Below are 16892 nucleotides of genomic sequence, written 5' to 3'. Positions count from 1 at the left end.
TGTGTTACCAACATTGAGGCTGTCCATTTGAAGATGCAGTATGTTCTTGGCATTACTTCTGACTGTCAATCAGCTACTCCCAGTGTATATGTAGGCTAGGGAATCACCATAAGGACCAGCAATTGTTACTCACTTCAGCCCCTACAGGGAACTGGCAGTGAAATCCGTGTCCTAACCACTGGTGGCCGATCCACAAGTTGGGCAGGAGAATCCAGGGGTGCCCTAGTCTGCCTCAAGTCTCCCAGAGCCCACCAGCTGCACTGGAAACATGCAAACGCAAAGACATCCTGATGAGGAAAGCATCACACATTGTTTCTCTCTCTTGTTCACCATATTTTCTTTTCCTTTTTAATACTGCAACAAGCGAAGCTCACTCAGATCAGCAGTTCCAGTGGGACTTATGCAGAATCACGCCTTTCCGGTGAATTGGGGGAGCTGGGCATCCTAGGGCTGTTGAGGCTGTATTCTCTCCTGTAGCTGAAGGACTGGGCTAGGCTGGATGTCATTAGCAGAGTAACATGCCATTGTGCGTGTCTTGTATTGTAAATATACCTGAGCAGCAGATATGAATGTCCCAGGGGAACTAGCTGTCAAATAATAGTTGGGAAAATATCATTTCTTATCATGCCAGTTTACTATATTGGTTAAACCACATAGACACCAAGGGGAACAGAGGATACCATATACCTTTTCCCCCAGAAAATAGACCCTCTTGTCCATAAGATATCAATGCCCAAAAAAAAAAAAAAAAAGTTATCAATGCCTAGATGTACAAGCTAAAGGTTCCAAACAATAAGTTTTGGTTATATGTGGTAAACTACAGTAACTGAGGGGGAAAAGAATGAGGTAAAAAAGAAGATCTATCCTGGCAGAGGGTCAGGAATTTCTTCTAGGCCTATATTGCCACTGGGGTATAAACATGGATGTTAGTAAGGCGACACCTCAGACCTCGTTCACAATGTTTCCTTAAGAATGATGAAGTCAGAGGGTCAGATTAATCACCCCTCCCTTTAGCAAAGCTCCACACAAAACTTACAGTCATGAAATATAATAAACCTGGAATGTACCTGGGAGTGCGGAAAAAAACAAGTGTGGAACAAACATCTGTAAGCATCTGTTTTTTCCTGGTGACCTCAAAACCAAGAGAGGAAGAAAAACAACAGAACTTCACTAGAAGCTTGGAGTCTCTGCTGTCCACAACCAAGAGAACTTCAACACTGATAGCCACTGAATTGAACCTCTAATACCATTCCCTCCTCTGATCTTGGCTTTTCCATTTGAAAATCTTGGATCATACCCTGAAGCCCAAGACTTCGGGATATCAGTCATCTGTGCCTCCCACAACAGCAAGTTTCAGCTTTAAGTTCAACAGAGTAGTTCGGAGATTCTAGTACATTGCAGTAACCCTGGGATGCTGTCAGAAGCTATTTGCCCCTTTCCATTTCCTGCTAGATGACAACATATCCCAACTGAGGTGGATCCTCTACTACAGAAATGTTTGTTGTTGTTTTCTTATTTTGTTTTGCTTAGTCTTTTAAAATTTTAGATGAACAAATGAGAGAGCGATACCTAGTACATAGTTAGAGAATCATGTTACAACATTGCCTGGGATGTCATATTAAATGTTTACATGATCTTAGCAGAGTTGTCAGGCTCTGTTGCTGTTTATGCTGACAGTGGTCTGATACAACATTTGTTCTTTTGTGATTGTCCAGTTTCACTCATTACAATTTTCTATAGGTCTAAGTCATAATGTGCTTTGTGTTTTCTCCAGCAGTTTTGGACATGTGTAGTATTCCATTGTGTGTATGTACCAAAGTTTCTTTATCCAATCTTCTAAAGACAGTCTTTGGGATTATTCCAATTTCTTGATACTGTGAACAGTGCTCTGATGAGCATGGAAGTGCATAGGTCTGTCTGCGATATGCGATTTTACTTTTTTAGGATATAAACCCACAAAACTTGTTGATGGATGGTATGCAATTTCTTATCCCATTTATTTGTAGTGTGTAATATTTGCTTGTAGCATTACCAGATAGGTTTGCAGAGCAATTGGACAGAAACGTCAGTCCAGTGGGTGAAAGTCCCAATCTCCCTGCTTCGTCTCCAGTAGGGTTTTTTGGGTTTTCTTTTTCTTTTTAATTGGGCTATCATTGTCAGTGTGACATGATATCACTTTTTTTAAAAATCTGCATCTCCTTTATGACTAATGTTTGTGAATATTGTTTTCATGTCTTTTGCTATTTGAATGTCTCTTTTAATTAACTATGGGTTTTGCTGCCTTTATAATTGAGTTATTTGTTTTTTATTGTGGTATTACAGCATTCTCTAGATTTCAGATTTAAGTTGGCCATTGTGTCCTTGCTTAGGATTGTTTTCTGGTCTGTGGAAAATATTTGTTCTCTTATTGAATGTTTTGATGCACATATGGGTCTTATTGTAAGTAAGACTAACCATTTATTTTGTCTTCCATTGTGTGTGTTTCCTCTAAAATATTTGATAATATGTGCATGCCTTGCAACTGGGCCCTTAAGTTTGTGCCTATGTTCCCACTGATGATCTTTGTAGCTCTGGATTGATGTTTGGGTTTTTTTTAAATCATGCTATCGGGGGCTCTTACAGCTCTTATAACAATCCATCCAAACATTGTGTCAAGAACATCTGTATATGTGTCGCCATCATCCTTTTCAAAACATTTTCTTTCTACTCTGACCCTTGGCATCAGCTCCTCATTTTTGCCCTCCCTCCCCCCACCTTCCCACCCTCAGAACTATTGATACATTATAGATTATTATTATTTTATGCTGCCTCCCTTAACCCATGTTTCTGTTGCTTTTCACCCTGGGTGGGAGGTGTTATCTGTCGATCATTGTGATCGGTTTCCCCTTTCTCCCCCTGCCTTCCCCCTACCCTCATGGTATCGCTACTCCCATTATTCTTCCTGAGGAGCTTATCTGTCCTGGATTCCATGTGTCCAGACCTCTTAGGGAAAACTGGTACAGACATCTGTACCAGTGCACATGCTCTGATACAGCCAGATTTGTAATGCAGAACTGGGGTCATGATAGTGGGGGGAGGGGAATATTTATAGGTTTAGTATTAAAGCAGCAAATGGACATTGGACCTCCACTCAAGTACTTACTCAATGGAAGAACGCTTTGTTCTATTAAATTGGCATTCCATAATGCATACCTACCCACCACAATCACTGAAGACAAATGTGTGCATAGGCAAATGTGATGAAGAAAGCTGAGGATGCCCGCCTGGCAAAAGATATAGCATCTGGGGTCTTAAAGGCTTGAAGATAAACAAGTGTCCATCTAACTCAGAAAAAAAATAAAGCCCACATGGAGAAAGCATACCAGCCTTTGTGACCACGAGGTGTGAACGTGATCAGGTATCAGGCAAAAAGAAAAAAAATCATATCATTTTAACTGGACACCTCCTTATAGAAGGGTCTCAGGGAGGAGAGGAGCCAGTCAGGGTGCAGTGCAGCAACGATGAATCATACAACTTTCCTCTAGTTCTTAAGTGCTCCCTCCCCTCCCACCCCCACTATCATGATCCCAGTTCTACCTTACAAATATGGTTAGACCAGAGGATATACACTGATACAGATAGGAACTGGAAACACAGGGAACCCACGACAGATGATCTCTTCAGGACCAGTGCTGAAAGTGGTGATACCAGGAGGGTGGAGGGCAGGTGGGGTAGAAAGGGGGTACCGATTATGAGGAGTTACATATTACTTCCTTCCTGGGGGATGGACAACAGAAAAGTGGGTGAAGGGAGACATCGGACAGTGTAAGATATAACAAAAGAATAATAATTTATAAATAATCAAGGGTTCATGAGCGAGGGGAAGTGGGGAAGGAGAGGGAAAAATGAGAGGCTGATATCAAGGGCTCAAGTAGAAAGCTAATATTTGAGAATGATCATCGCAACAAATGTACAAATGTGCTTGACACAGTGGGTGTATGTATGTATTCTGATAAGGGTTGTACAGGTCCCCAATAACATGCTTAAAATGATAATAATTTTATGGTTGGTGGTCACCACAGCATGAGGGGCTGTATTAAAAGGTCACAGCATTAGGAAGTTGAGAACCACTGCTCTAAAGCAATAATTCCTTACTAGCCATGAAACCTTATTAATTACAAAGATTTTCAAAGGTACAGATTACTTGAGCTCTTCCCCAGTCTTATTGATCAAAACTTATTCATAATGCCATGTACAGACCTGTATTTTGGGAAAGCCAGTTTATTAATATCCATGTGTTAATACTGGCCATCCTTATTAATACTAAAAACTACTTGCTTATATGTTACCAGTTTTTAGTATTCTCCAGATGTCTCTATCAAGGTGATTGATATGCATGGGAGTAACAAAGTTATATTCACCTTTCCATCAAGTATTCATTGTTAATTTATTAAGAGCATAAAAACATTAGCATGCCATTATATCCATCTATTTAAAAATATTTTTTCTTATCATCTAAGAATAGAAACTTGCAAGAAAATTACAATAAAAAAAGCTAGAGGAATGAACTGGGAGGGAAAGGACTTTTATAGATTTATAAATACAGTTATAAATTTATAGTTATGTATATGTAAATATATTTTTATATAATGATAGGGACATAGACATATGTACATATACTTATATATATATATATACATACTTATATGTTAAGTATTGAGGTAGCAGACAAACATTGGGCCTCTACTCAATCACCCCCCTCAACGAAAGAACACTTTGTTCTAATAATATGGCATTCAGTGATGCTCACCTTCCGGACACAATCGGTGAAGACAAAATGAGTGCATAAGCAAATGAATGAAGCAGTGGGTGCCCAGCTATTAAAGATATAACATCTGGGATCTTAGATGCTTGCAGATAAACTAGCAGCCATCTAGCTAGGAAGCAAAAAAGTCCACATGAAAGAAATACACCAGCCTGTGTGATCATGAAGTGTTGACAGGATCAGGTATCAGGCATTTTAAAACCTAAAACAAACAAGCATATCGATGCAAGTGAGGGGGGTCAGAGTGTAGACCCAAAGCCTATCTGTAGACAGTTAGACATCTCACAGAAAGGCCACAAGGGAGGGACGGACCAGGCAGCGTGCAGTGCAGCACCTATGAAACATACACCATTCCTTTAGTTCTTTAATTCTTCCTTCCACCCACTATGTTTAGTTTTGTGGTTTTTTCCCATCAATCTTCCGCTAGCTTTTGTTGATGGGATGAGGCATGGATCTTGTTTTACTCTTCTACAGATGGAGATCCAATTTGCAATCACCATTGGTTGAAGCATAAGATTCTTTCCCATTCAATATCTTTTAAGTCCTGTGTTGAAGGGTTTTCTATACTTTTCCAAAGTGCCAGGCAGTTTTAACTACTGTGGCTGTTTAATGTTTTTTGAGGTTGGTAGCGGAAAGTCTCTTACTTCATTCTTCTTGTTTTTGCAGTTCCTTTCTTTTCGTGTATATCTTCCCTGTTCATATGAAGTTGATATTTACTTTTAACATTTCTATATAGCATAAAGTTGCTACTTCGCAATTATTTTGGTGTGATTAAAATTGTTTTCAGTGACATTTATATTTATATGATATTGACTTTTCTTATCCATGAGGGCTATTATTCCACTTGTGTAGGTCTCTTTGGGTTTCTTGTTGTTCTTAGGTACCATTGAATAAGTTTCTGACTTAAAGCAACCCCATGCACAACACAAGGAAACACTGTCGGGAAAGAAGGATCAGACTTCAACCCAATGCTCCAAGATGTGAATGCAACATGCTGGCGAGGAGTAGGGAACCAGTGGAGAGGTCTGGGGGTGCCGGCTCCAATCTCATATAGTAAGTGGACACCTGCCCCTCACCCCAGAAGAATTTATTTCAAAAGATGGCATTGAATCTGCAGCTTTGGGAGAGGGAAATATCTGATCAGAGCACACAAGTGCTGAAGAAGGGGGAGGAGGAGAGAGTGGAGCATATCCTGGCCCACAAGGCCTTGAGGATGATGATCCCAATTAGAGCAGCGAGTCCAGAGAGGCTCAAATAGCCAACCCCACCATTAGACATGACGACCCTCACTGACCCATAGCCCTACAGGGGACAACCCCAGAGGCACAGTGTGGGAATTGTACCTGATCTATTCCTGCCACACCGAGGCAAAACACTAAGGTGGTGCAACAGAACAGCAAGGGAATGGAGCAGCGAGGTCCCCAGGTAAAGCTGAAGGTGGACTTTGGGGTCAGAGCATGGTGCCCCAACAGACTGGACTGGAAAACACTCTGAAAGGTCAACAAATGATTCTTGAACTAACTACAAGCTTTTCTTTCTTGTCATGTTTTGTTTTTGTCATTGGTTTGTTGTTGTTGTTTTGTTGTACATTGTTGCTTGGTTTTGTTCTGTCTTGTTTTTGTACATGTTATTATCTCCACAGGTCTGTCTAAATAAGATAGGCTGTATGAACAATTTGGAGGAGAAAACAATGGGACTGACAGTTCCAGGGGGGACATGGGAGAGGGGAAAGTGGCGGGGGGTTAAGGAAGTGGTGTTAACAAACCCAGGCACAAGGAAAAAAGTGATACAAATTGGTGGTGAAGAGGGTGTGGGAGTCCTGGTAGGGCATGATCAAGGGTAATGTAACAAAGAGGAATTGCTGAAACCCTTGTGGGGACTGAGCATGATGGTGACACAGGAGGAAAGTCAAGGGAAATAGAGGAAAGAGCTTGGAAGCAAAGGGCATTTATAGAGGTCTAGATAAAGACATGTATATATGCAAATATATTTATATATGAGGATGGGGAAATAGATCTATGTGCATATATTTATAGGTTTAGTATTAGGTAGCAGAAGGACATTGGGCCTCTACTTAAGCACTCCCTCAATGCAAGAATACTTTCTTCTATTAAATTTGCATTCTATGATGCTCACCTTCCCAACACAAGCGATGAAGCCTAAGCGGGTGAATAAGCAAATGTGGTGAAGAAAGCTGATGGTGCCTGACTATCAAAAGAGATAGCATCTGGCGTTTTAAAAGCTTGAAGGTAAACAAGCGGCCACCTAGCTCAAAAGCAACAAAGCCCACATAGAAGAAGTACACCAGCTTGTGTGATCACGAGGTGCCGAAGGGATCAGTTAGCAGGCATCAAAAAACAAAAAATTTTATCATTGTGTGTTCAACTGCATGATACGATCACTGAAGACAAATGGGTGCATAAGCAACTGTGGCGAAGACAGTCGATGGTGCCCGACTGTCAAAAGATATAGCGTCTGGAGTCTTAAAGACTTGAAGATAAAGAAGCGGCCATCTAGCTCAGGAGCAACAAAACCCACATAGAAGAAGCACTTTAGCATGTGCCATCATGAGGTGTTGAGGGGATTTGGTATCAGGCATCATCAGAACAAAAACTCTTACCAGAGTGAATGAGGTGGGGAGTGTGCAGTGGAGACCCAAAGTCCATTTGTAGGCCACTAGAGACAGGGTGCAGCACAACAACGATGAAAAATACAACTTTCCTCTAGTTCCTAAATGCTTACTTCCCCCCCCACCCCCACCCCCAAGCACTATCATGATCCCAATTCTGCCTTGCAAGTCTAGCTAGACCAGAGGATGTACACTGGTACAGATAGGAACCAGAATAACAGGGAATCCAGGGTGGATGATCCCTTCAGGACCAGTGATGTGAGTTGCGATACCGGGAGGGTGGGTTGGAAAAGGGAAACCGATTACAAGGATCTACATGTGACCTCTTCCCTCAGGGACCGACAACAGAAAAGTGGGTGAAGGGAGACGTTGGACAGGGAAAGATATGAAAAAGAATAATAATTTATAATTTATCAAGGGTTCATGAGGGAGAGGGAGCAGGGAGGAAGGGGTAAAAATGAGGACCTGATGCCAGGGGCTTAAGTGGAGAGCAAATGTTTTGAGAATGATGAGGACAATGAATGCACGAATGTGCTTTGCACAATAGATGTATGTATGGATTGTGTTGAGTTGTATGAGTCCCTAATAAAATGATTTAAAAGCAACAACAACAAAGAAACACTGTGTAGTCCTGCACTACCCTCATAATTGTTCTATGGTTTGAGCCCATTGTTGCAGCTACTGTGTCAATCCATTGCATTGAGAGTATTCCACTTTTTCGCTGACCCTCTTATTTACCAAGCATAATGTTCTACTCCAGCAACTGTTCTCTGCTGACATAGTCTTGTCATCCTTCACTGTAATAACATTCTGGCGCATTGTTTCATAATTTTCTTTGTAGACATATCTTATTTTACTGGATCTGTTTTTGGTGTGTGTGTGTGTGTTTTAATCACTTTATTGGAATCTCATACAACTCTTATCACACTCCATACATCCATCGTGTCAAGGCCATTTGTACACTTGTTGCCATAATCATTCTCAAAACATTTGCTTTCTACTTTAGCCCTTGATATCAGCTCATTTTCACCACCCTTTCTACTTCCCTCCCTCATGAACCCTTGATAATTTATAAATTATTGTTTTGTCATATCTTACACTGTCCAACATCTGCCTTCACCCACTTTTCTCTTATCCATCCCCCAAAGAGAAGGTTATATGAAGATCCTTGTAATCAGTACCCCCTTTCTACCCCACCTTCCATCCACCCTCCCGGTATCCCCACTCTCAGCACTGGTCCTAAAGAGACAATCTGTCTTGGATTCCCTGTGTTACAGTTCCTATCTGTACCAGTGTACATCCTCTGGTCTAGCAAGATTTGTAAGGTAGAATTGGGATCATGATAATGGGGGTGGGCGGGGAAGCATTTAAGAACTAGAGGAGAGTTTTATGTTTCATTGTTGTTGCACTGCACCCTGACTGGCTTTTATCCTCCTTGCATCCCTTCTGCAAGGGGATGTCCAAGTCCCCAAAGAAGGGTTTTGGGTCCCCAATCTGTACTCCCCCTCATTCACAATGATATATTTTGTGCCTTGATGCCTTATACCTGATCCCTTTGGCACCTATTGATCACACAGGCTGGTGTGTTTCTTTCATGTGGGCTTTGTTGCTCACTTTGAGCTAGATGGTCGCTTGATTACTTTCAAGCCTTTAAGGCCCCACATGGTATGTCCTTTGATACTCAGACACCATCAGCTTTCTCCCCACTGGGTTTTTTTTTAAAATATTTTATTAGGGGCTCATACAACTCTTATCACAATCCATACATATACATACATCAATTGTATAAAGCACATCTGTACATTCTTTGCCCTAATCATTTTCAAAGCATTTGCTCTCCACTTAAGCCCTTTACATCAGGTCCTCTTTTTTCCCCCTCCCTTTCTTCTCCCCCCTCCCTCATGAGCCCTTGATAATTTATAGATTGTTATTTTGTCATATCTTGTCCTATCTGGAGTCTCCCTTCCCCCCCTTCTCTGCCGTCCATCTCCCAGGGAGGAGGTCACATGTGGATCCTTGTAATCAGTTCTACCCTCTACTCTCCCAGCATCACCCTTCACACCCCTGGTCCTGAAGGTATCATCCACCCTGGATTCCCTGTGCCTCCAGCTTCCATATGCACCAGTGTACAACCTCTGCCCTATCCAGTCCTGCAAGGTTAAAATTCAATGTTAAGAAAATCAAACTCTCCACTATGGGACCAATGGAAAAAATCAGGATGAATGGAGATAATATTGAAATTATCTTGCTTGGATCTGCAATCAATATTCATGAAAGCTTGAGTCAATCAAGTGGTGCATTTCATTGAGCAAACCTGCTGCACAGACCTCTTTAAAGGTGAAGAGCAAGGATGTCTCTTTGAGGTTTCAGATGTACCTGGCCAAACTCTGAGGTTTTCAATTGTCTCATGTGCATGTGAAACAAGGACAATGAATGAAAAAGATCAGAGATCAAATGATGTACTTGAATTATTGTACTGGGGAATAATTTGATGGTAGGATGGACCACCAGAAGAACAAATAATTATACATTGGGTGATGTATACTTCTGATGCTTAATAGAAAGAAGTGAGGCGGTGATTTCTTCATCCCAAGTGCTTTGGATATTTGTTAGGAGAATGAGAATTGGATAAGAACATAATGCTTTATAAAGCATAAGGTCATTTTAAAAAGCTGACCTTTAATATGATAGATTGGCACAGTAACTGCTCCAAAGGCCTCATGCATCACAACTGTGAGGATGAAGCAAGACCTATGCTTCATTCTGTTTTCTCTAGTGTTGCTGTGGGTCCAAACTGATTTGATAGGACTTAAAATAGCAAACTACGAGGCCAATGACAGACATTGCACTCAATGGAGAGGAAGTGCACGCATTCACCTTTCAAATTGGAATCAAATAAGGATATCATTAAATACCAATCTTATTTCATATTGTGCTGAAACTCTGTGGTGGTTGCATAATCTGCTGTCCACTTGAGTATGTTAAAAGTGAAGGGGTAGAATTTAGCCTGTCAATCAGGTCGCAGCTTGATAACCTCATTTGGTAACAGTATGGAAATAAATAGCTTGCTGGAGGTGGGATACACACGTACTCCCTTCTGGATACAAAAAACTTCCCGAGCTTTGTCTCCCCCAAAGATGTGCTACATACTGAGGCTATTTTCCAGCACATGGTGGGAGGTCAGATGCTTCTAGAGATATACTCCCTGAAGGTCTCTGATACACTGTGGGTGGGATTCGCACCCTAATGATAATGGTTTCCACGGAGAGCCAGAGAACAGGTCAAATCTGCTAGGTGACATCCAAAGTTAGGCTGCCATCCTGAATCTACAATCAGCCCATCCTGTCATATGTATACCCTTAATCTCTCCTTTTCCTTTAGGTATGTACCCCTAGGCCACCCCCTCCCAATACTGTATTACCTATAGCACAACCCTGTCCTGTAATGCATGCCTTTACCTATAATTAGGGGCCTTGCATGCCCCCCTCAAAAAAAAAGATATATAAACCTGGGTTAGCAGTAAAAAGCTCTCTCCCCTCACTCTCCCTGTCTCGCCACTCCAATATTTCCTTTCCCCTTTTCCTCCTCCCCCTCCCCCTACTTCCTGCCCTCCTGTCTCCCATCTCCACTTGGGCCACCAATTGGGGCTGAGATGAGCATACTACCATGAAATGTGTCTGACTCCATTATTTCAATCTCTCCTTATTCTCTATGACTTTATTATAATCTTTATATACCTCACCTGTACAATTGTACCTATAAAACCCATGATTAGTTGGGGGGGGCTGACCTTTCACCCACACTTCCTATGAGGCATTCCTGCTTATAAGACACATGAAGATACACTAGAGTGCTGCAGCTGGAAGAGCCTGTAGAGACCACTGCCAGCATTCAGATGCTTCCATTGCCACTGGATCGACAAGTCTTTCCACCTACTGGCCTATTGATCTTCCTGTAATCAGGGCCATTGTATGTGCTGCATGAGTCTGAAGAGGAATTTATAGATTGGCATTGGACATATGGGTTAATATAGGACTTATGGATTTGATCTGTACTTGGCTGGGATGTTTTCTCAATATACAATTGCTCTTTTATATAAAGGTTTTTCTTAAACAGATTTGAGTGTCTATGAATTTGTTTCTATAGCCAACCCTGACTAACACAAACTGTTAACAATAGCTATCAATCAACAAATGTAAACCAACTGCATCCAAAATGGCAACAAAGAAGTTAAACTCTGTAATTGCTGATGATAACTCTAATCACAGAAAATCCAAAAGCCCTAGAATAAAATTATTGAAAGTTCTAAAAAGGAAATCAGAAAATAATGCCACTTACAATAGCCCCCTAAAAGATAAGAAAAAATAGAATAAACCTAAGCAGAAAAACAAGTCTTGTAGAAAGAAGCCTTTAAGAAAAACACTACTACAAGGTACCAAAAGAAAAGCAAATAATTAGAATACTGGACCATGTTCATGAAGAGGAAGACTCAACTTTGTGAAAATAACACACTCTAAGCAATCTATAATTATAATGCAGTTATCATTATAAGTAACTTCTGAACAAGGTCCCAGCATCTCTCTTCAAGGACAAGGAAATTACTGAACAAAGTTTAAAAGAAATTACTTATCGACTTTAAAAATGAAATAGAACCGTCTTTAAAAAGGCCAAAACTACACCACCACCCCATACCTAGGAGATCCAATGGTGTGAATTACACAATAGACTATTAATTGCAAGTTCTGAAGTTCAAGAACACCATCTAATCCTCAGGAGAAAGATGTAGCTTTCTGTTCATGGAAGGTTTTACAGTCTCAGAAATCCAAAGGAGCAATGATGTTTTATCCTGTACAGTTTCTATGAGTCTGAATTGATTCAACAGCAGTAAGTTGGGTGTTGGGATGGGGATGGGGCCATCCCTATAACTGCACCAGCGATTGACCTAAAGGAAAAAGGACAGTTGCAGTTCAAGTGGAGTATCACTAGACTTGTCTCTGAATCCCTAAGACACTCTTCTCTGGAAATGTCCACCAGAAAGAAAACCAACACTCACTTGTGTTTCAGGTTTTCTGGATGTGAATTATCTTGTTTCTAGAGAAGATATTAGAACAGATTGATCCGTATATAAAGCCACGGTCACACAACAGAATGTTTCACTAATCCAGGCAGATGAACTACCTCAAGAAATGATTTCAAAGATGTCTTCCCCATGCAAATGAATGAATTGCAATTGAGGACACAACCTCGTGTGTCAGTTGCAATTTTGTAGCATTCTTTATTTAGAGTGTTGTGCAGCCTGCTGAGGAATGGAATGGAATGGAGATGCCCAAAGGAGGACCTGATGTCATTGCTGCACACGTGTGAAGGAGATGTCTGTTCCTTACCACCCGGACACCTCAAATCCTCTTCTGGGAGCAGTGCCTATAGCTGGATCTCAGTTCTCAGAAAGCAGAGATCAAACAAGCAGCTGGATTGACCTTCATAAGGACACATTGTTCTAGGGAAGAATTCAGGACCTCCAAGCGTTTTTCTTTTCAGGCAAGCATTCTGAAAGACCTTTAAACAGCGGGGTTCTTACAAGACTTTAAAACAAAGCTGTTAATTAACAAGGTGACTCTTCAGCTTGTCTAAAGTATTGGAAATCTCCACTGCACCAGAGAAAATTCCTAAACTCATTCAAGGTAATTCAACCTTCTTGTGACATATTGCCTGTTGCCGTTGTTGCTAATTTCCACGTCTGTCAGCAAGTATCTCCTGTCTGGCTTATTCTTCACTAATTTGGTGGCAGAGTTCGTAGAACGAAGGGACTTGAGAGATGCTTTGGATATATCTTAACAGAGACACTGCTAAATTGATTGATGGGAAGATGTAGCCAGTTTGAAGAAAGGATCCCAAGGATGTTATTACTGGTTTTCAGCAACATGTTTAGAGAATTCGTAAAATGGATCAGACATCAACCCAATGAACACAATGATTGGTATATTAAAGTTTATATGGACAAGGTGTGACTTTCTGAAATGGGCCAAAGGAGCTCCTTTGAGATTCCTCCTGCCAGGAATGTAGAAAATGGGTACAATTTGAGGAGCATTCTGTTCCAGGCATTAGTGTCTTTGGTTTTTGGTAACAATGAGACTGTAAGTGGATCTTGACACTGTGCTCTGCTGTTCTGACAAGGATGCAGAAAGGTTAAGGCTGATAAACGAGAAACCTGTGTCATGTCACCTGTCTTAACTGCTGGGTTTTCACATCCTGCCACCTTCCCCTTGTAAGGTTGATCAAAACCCTTTTGAAGATGAAGGGATTGTATCAAGATTTCCTGATGCTGAAAATATTAAGTCAGTCTTACACCATGGTTTGATGTATGGATGGTTGGCTCTGAATTAAACCATCCACCTTTGGTTTGTACAACAGTATTAGTACATAGGGGTAGACTCATAAATGTTCAAATGTTCTGTGTTAGAGTTGTGTTTAGGTTCTAAAACTTTTTTAAAAGCAAAAAACCCAGTGCTCAACTTTCACCCCTGAGCACGCTCAGTGAGACTGGCCATGCGAGCATTTATAGTGCCATGCTCTTTAAGCCTATATTTTCTTGTATAAATGTTTACCTATTTGTCTTCACCAGTGTACAATTCATTTTTTATTTTGGTGAGGGTGTGGTAGGATACCTGCCATTTAAGAAAATGAAATGTTAAAATCAGTGCACAAGAAATAGGCTGGTTTGAGCCCAGCACCACACTGAAGTGGCCTCCTGCTTTTGGAGTGAAGAAGCCTTATTCCGTCCACTTTTCCTCTTGCTCCCACACAAAAAGACAGCAATGGAAAAGCTCTTTCCCCCTTTGCTTGCCCAAGGGGATTTGAGAGCTGGCCAAGGAAAATACTTGTAAGGAATGGTGCTTTCTGTGTCAGTCCTGAACAGTGCCTGGTCTGGAAGTGTACAGTGATGGACACCTCAGAAACACGTATGGCAGGTTGCTCTCAGGAAAAACAGAAGCCTGGATTATCCATGTGGCAGCTCTGCTAGGGAGATGACAGCTCTGAACTGCCTTCCACCTGCTTGACCAGATCAGTCATGAGGGTGTCCAGATACATATATGATTTGTAGATGGAAGGAAGTGAGTTTTCTGCTTAGTGTTACCTTTGTCCTTGAGCTGCATAAACTGAACAGTAGGTAATCAGATTTCACAGAACCAATCTGACTGCTGGCTTGGTTCATAGTTTATATCATCCTTTGCTGTGAGTGCCTTTTGGTCTGAAAAATTGGGATGTTTCATAATACCCACAGCTATGACATACTCTATATATTGTCCTCACTTTACATTAAAAGGATTGTGTTTGATCACTAGGGTTTGTCGATACTGGATTGTTTCCACTGTGAGTTTCTTAAAACGTTGTCTCTGCATAATAAAGCCACTCGTGTTAGAGAACCTTTGAACAAGAAAGTTTTGTAGGTGAAGTACTGCATATTGTTATAATATCTATACAAAAGAAGCCCTGGGTGTCAATTTAAGATTTGCACAATATCTGTTTTCCATATGTTAACACCCACAAATACACTAAATTGTTATTTTCTGCTGGGTTTTTGGAACCTTGGAAGTTATGTGTTTGTTTTGTTTCGTTACATCTATTTCTCCGAAGCAGATTTGTATGGCATTCAGTACAAAGACTTCAGAATAAGTCTCTGTGTTACACTCTGTTGCCTCTTGGCTATATAGCTTACGAGTGCAAATCGTTGAACTCCAACAAAATATTGTAGAGAACAAACCATAATGGGCTAAAATAAAATTTTAAAAAAGAGTTACAGCCAGGGTGTGAGAAACCAAGAGCGTGAGACACTAGAGACATCACTCTCTGCCCCTTCACCTTCCTGATTGCTGGGACTCTATCATTGGCCCTAGAGCTTCTGGTCCTGCCGTATTCCTGCTGAGCTTGGATCCACACAGCTCTGCACTCGCTGGCCTGTGATCTTCCTGCATTCTGCGTCATTGCGTGTGGCTATGTATGTTACCGTGAATACTGACACAGAAGAGCAGGGCTTTCCGGTCCCTAAGGCATTTAACGCACACGTGGAGAAATTAACCTTAGAAGCCCTTCTGCAGAAGGCAGATCACTTACGTACGACCGAGTCTGGCAAGGTGGAGAGCTTTGAACTACTTTGTGACCATAAGGAAAAGTTTAAAGAAGAAATAGAGTTTATTTGGCGGCTAACTCGTGCTTACACGGACATGTATGATTTATCTACAAATGTACAAGAAAAGAAACATTATGCTAATATTGGAAAAACGTTGGGTGAAAAAGGTGTTATGAAAGCACCCACGAATGGATATTGTCATATGTGGTTTGCAATTTTGTGCGGCTATGTATATGAGTTTGAGGGTTTGCAAAACAAAGTCAACTATGGCCATCGCTTCAAGGAACATCTTGATAAAGCAATCCAATTACTACCTGAAGAACCCCATTTGTATTACCTCAAAGGAAGATACTGCTATACTGTCTCAAAACTTAACTGGATTGAGAAAAAAATGGCTATTACTCTGTTTGGAAGAGTACCAACATCAACCGTTGGAGAAGCTTTGCACAATTTCCTTAAGGCTGAAGAACTGCATCCTGGTTATTCCAAGTCCAATTATTTATATTTGGCAAAGTGCTCTATAGATCTTAATAAAAAGAAGGATGCTGTGGAGTTCTGTAAATTGGGATTGTCACTTTCTTCAGTTACCAAAGAGGATAAAGAAATACAGAAAGCAACAGAAAATATTATCACCTCCTTGAAGAGATAAATAAAAGAACTTACTCTCCAAAAAAAAAAAAAAGAGTTACAGCCAGAGAAAAGCACAAAGACATCTCCACCATGTCCTATAGGGTCGAACTGATGTCAATGAGTCTGTTTGGCTAGTTCTCTTGGTTCATATTTTACATTGTTATTTTTGATATTACCATCTTCATGCTATTTTTCTTTACCAGATTGTTTCTTTACTTGCATTTCTGGAAACCTTCACTTATGTTGAATGTTTCTGAATTATTTTCTTTAGATTTACTTTTTAAAAAACCCCTGGAGGCACTTCTTGTTAGTGGAATTGGAGATTTCACATGATTGCAACTGAAATTAAGTATCAACTAATACAGATACCCTTCCAACTGAGTAACCTTCCAGAGCAGCATACTGAGGCAGGGGCAGTCTGGGAAAAACCACGCCATGTGGACAAGTCCTGTCTCTTTGGGGGAAAACAATAGCTGTCCACCATAGTAGAATTCCCTTAGTGAATCAACATGCCGGGAGGAAGTACATTTGCTCTCACGGAGAAATCAATACACTGGAATAAATTTTCAGAGAGATAAAGAAACAAAAGCCCAGAATTCCAAGATACACAGAACGGCCATGAGAACAGGGTTTTATGACTTTATTTTGCAGCCTGAAGTCCCCTGATTATCAAAGCCAGAACACAAGTCTTAAAATCATGA

At 40.9% G+C, this 16892-nt stretch overlaps 1 pseudogene; it reads left to right on the top strand.

Annotated features, from left to right (window-relative positions):
- Positions 1–15427: 15427 nt before the first annotated feature.
- LOC142427671 (regulator of microtubule dynamics protein 2 pseudogene) lies at positions 15428–16232 on the top strand (annotated as a pseudogene).
- Positions 16233–16892: the final 660 nt, after the last annotated feature.

This window comes from Tenrec ecaudatus, chromosome 15 (assembly GCF_050624435.1).
Source record: "Tenrec ecaudatus isolate mTenEca1 chromosome 15, mTenEca1.hap1, whole genome shotgun sequence".
Lineage (NCBI taxonomy): Eukaryota > Metazoa > Chordata > Mammalia > Afrosoricida > Tenrecidae > Tenrec > Tenrec ecaudatus.
This window is presented reverse-complemented; position numbering and strand designations above follow the sequence as displayed.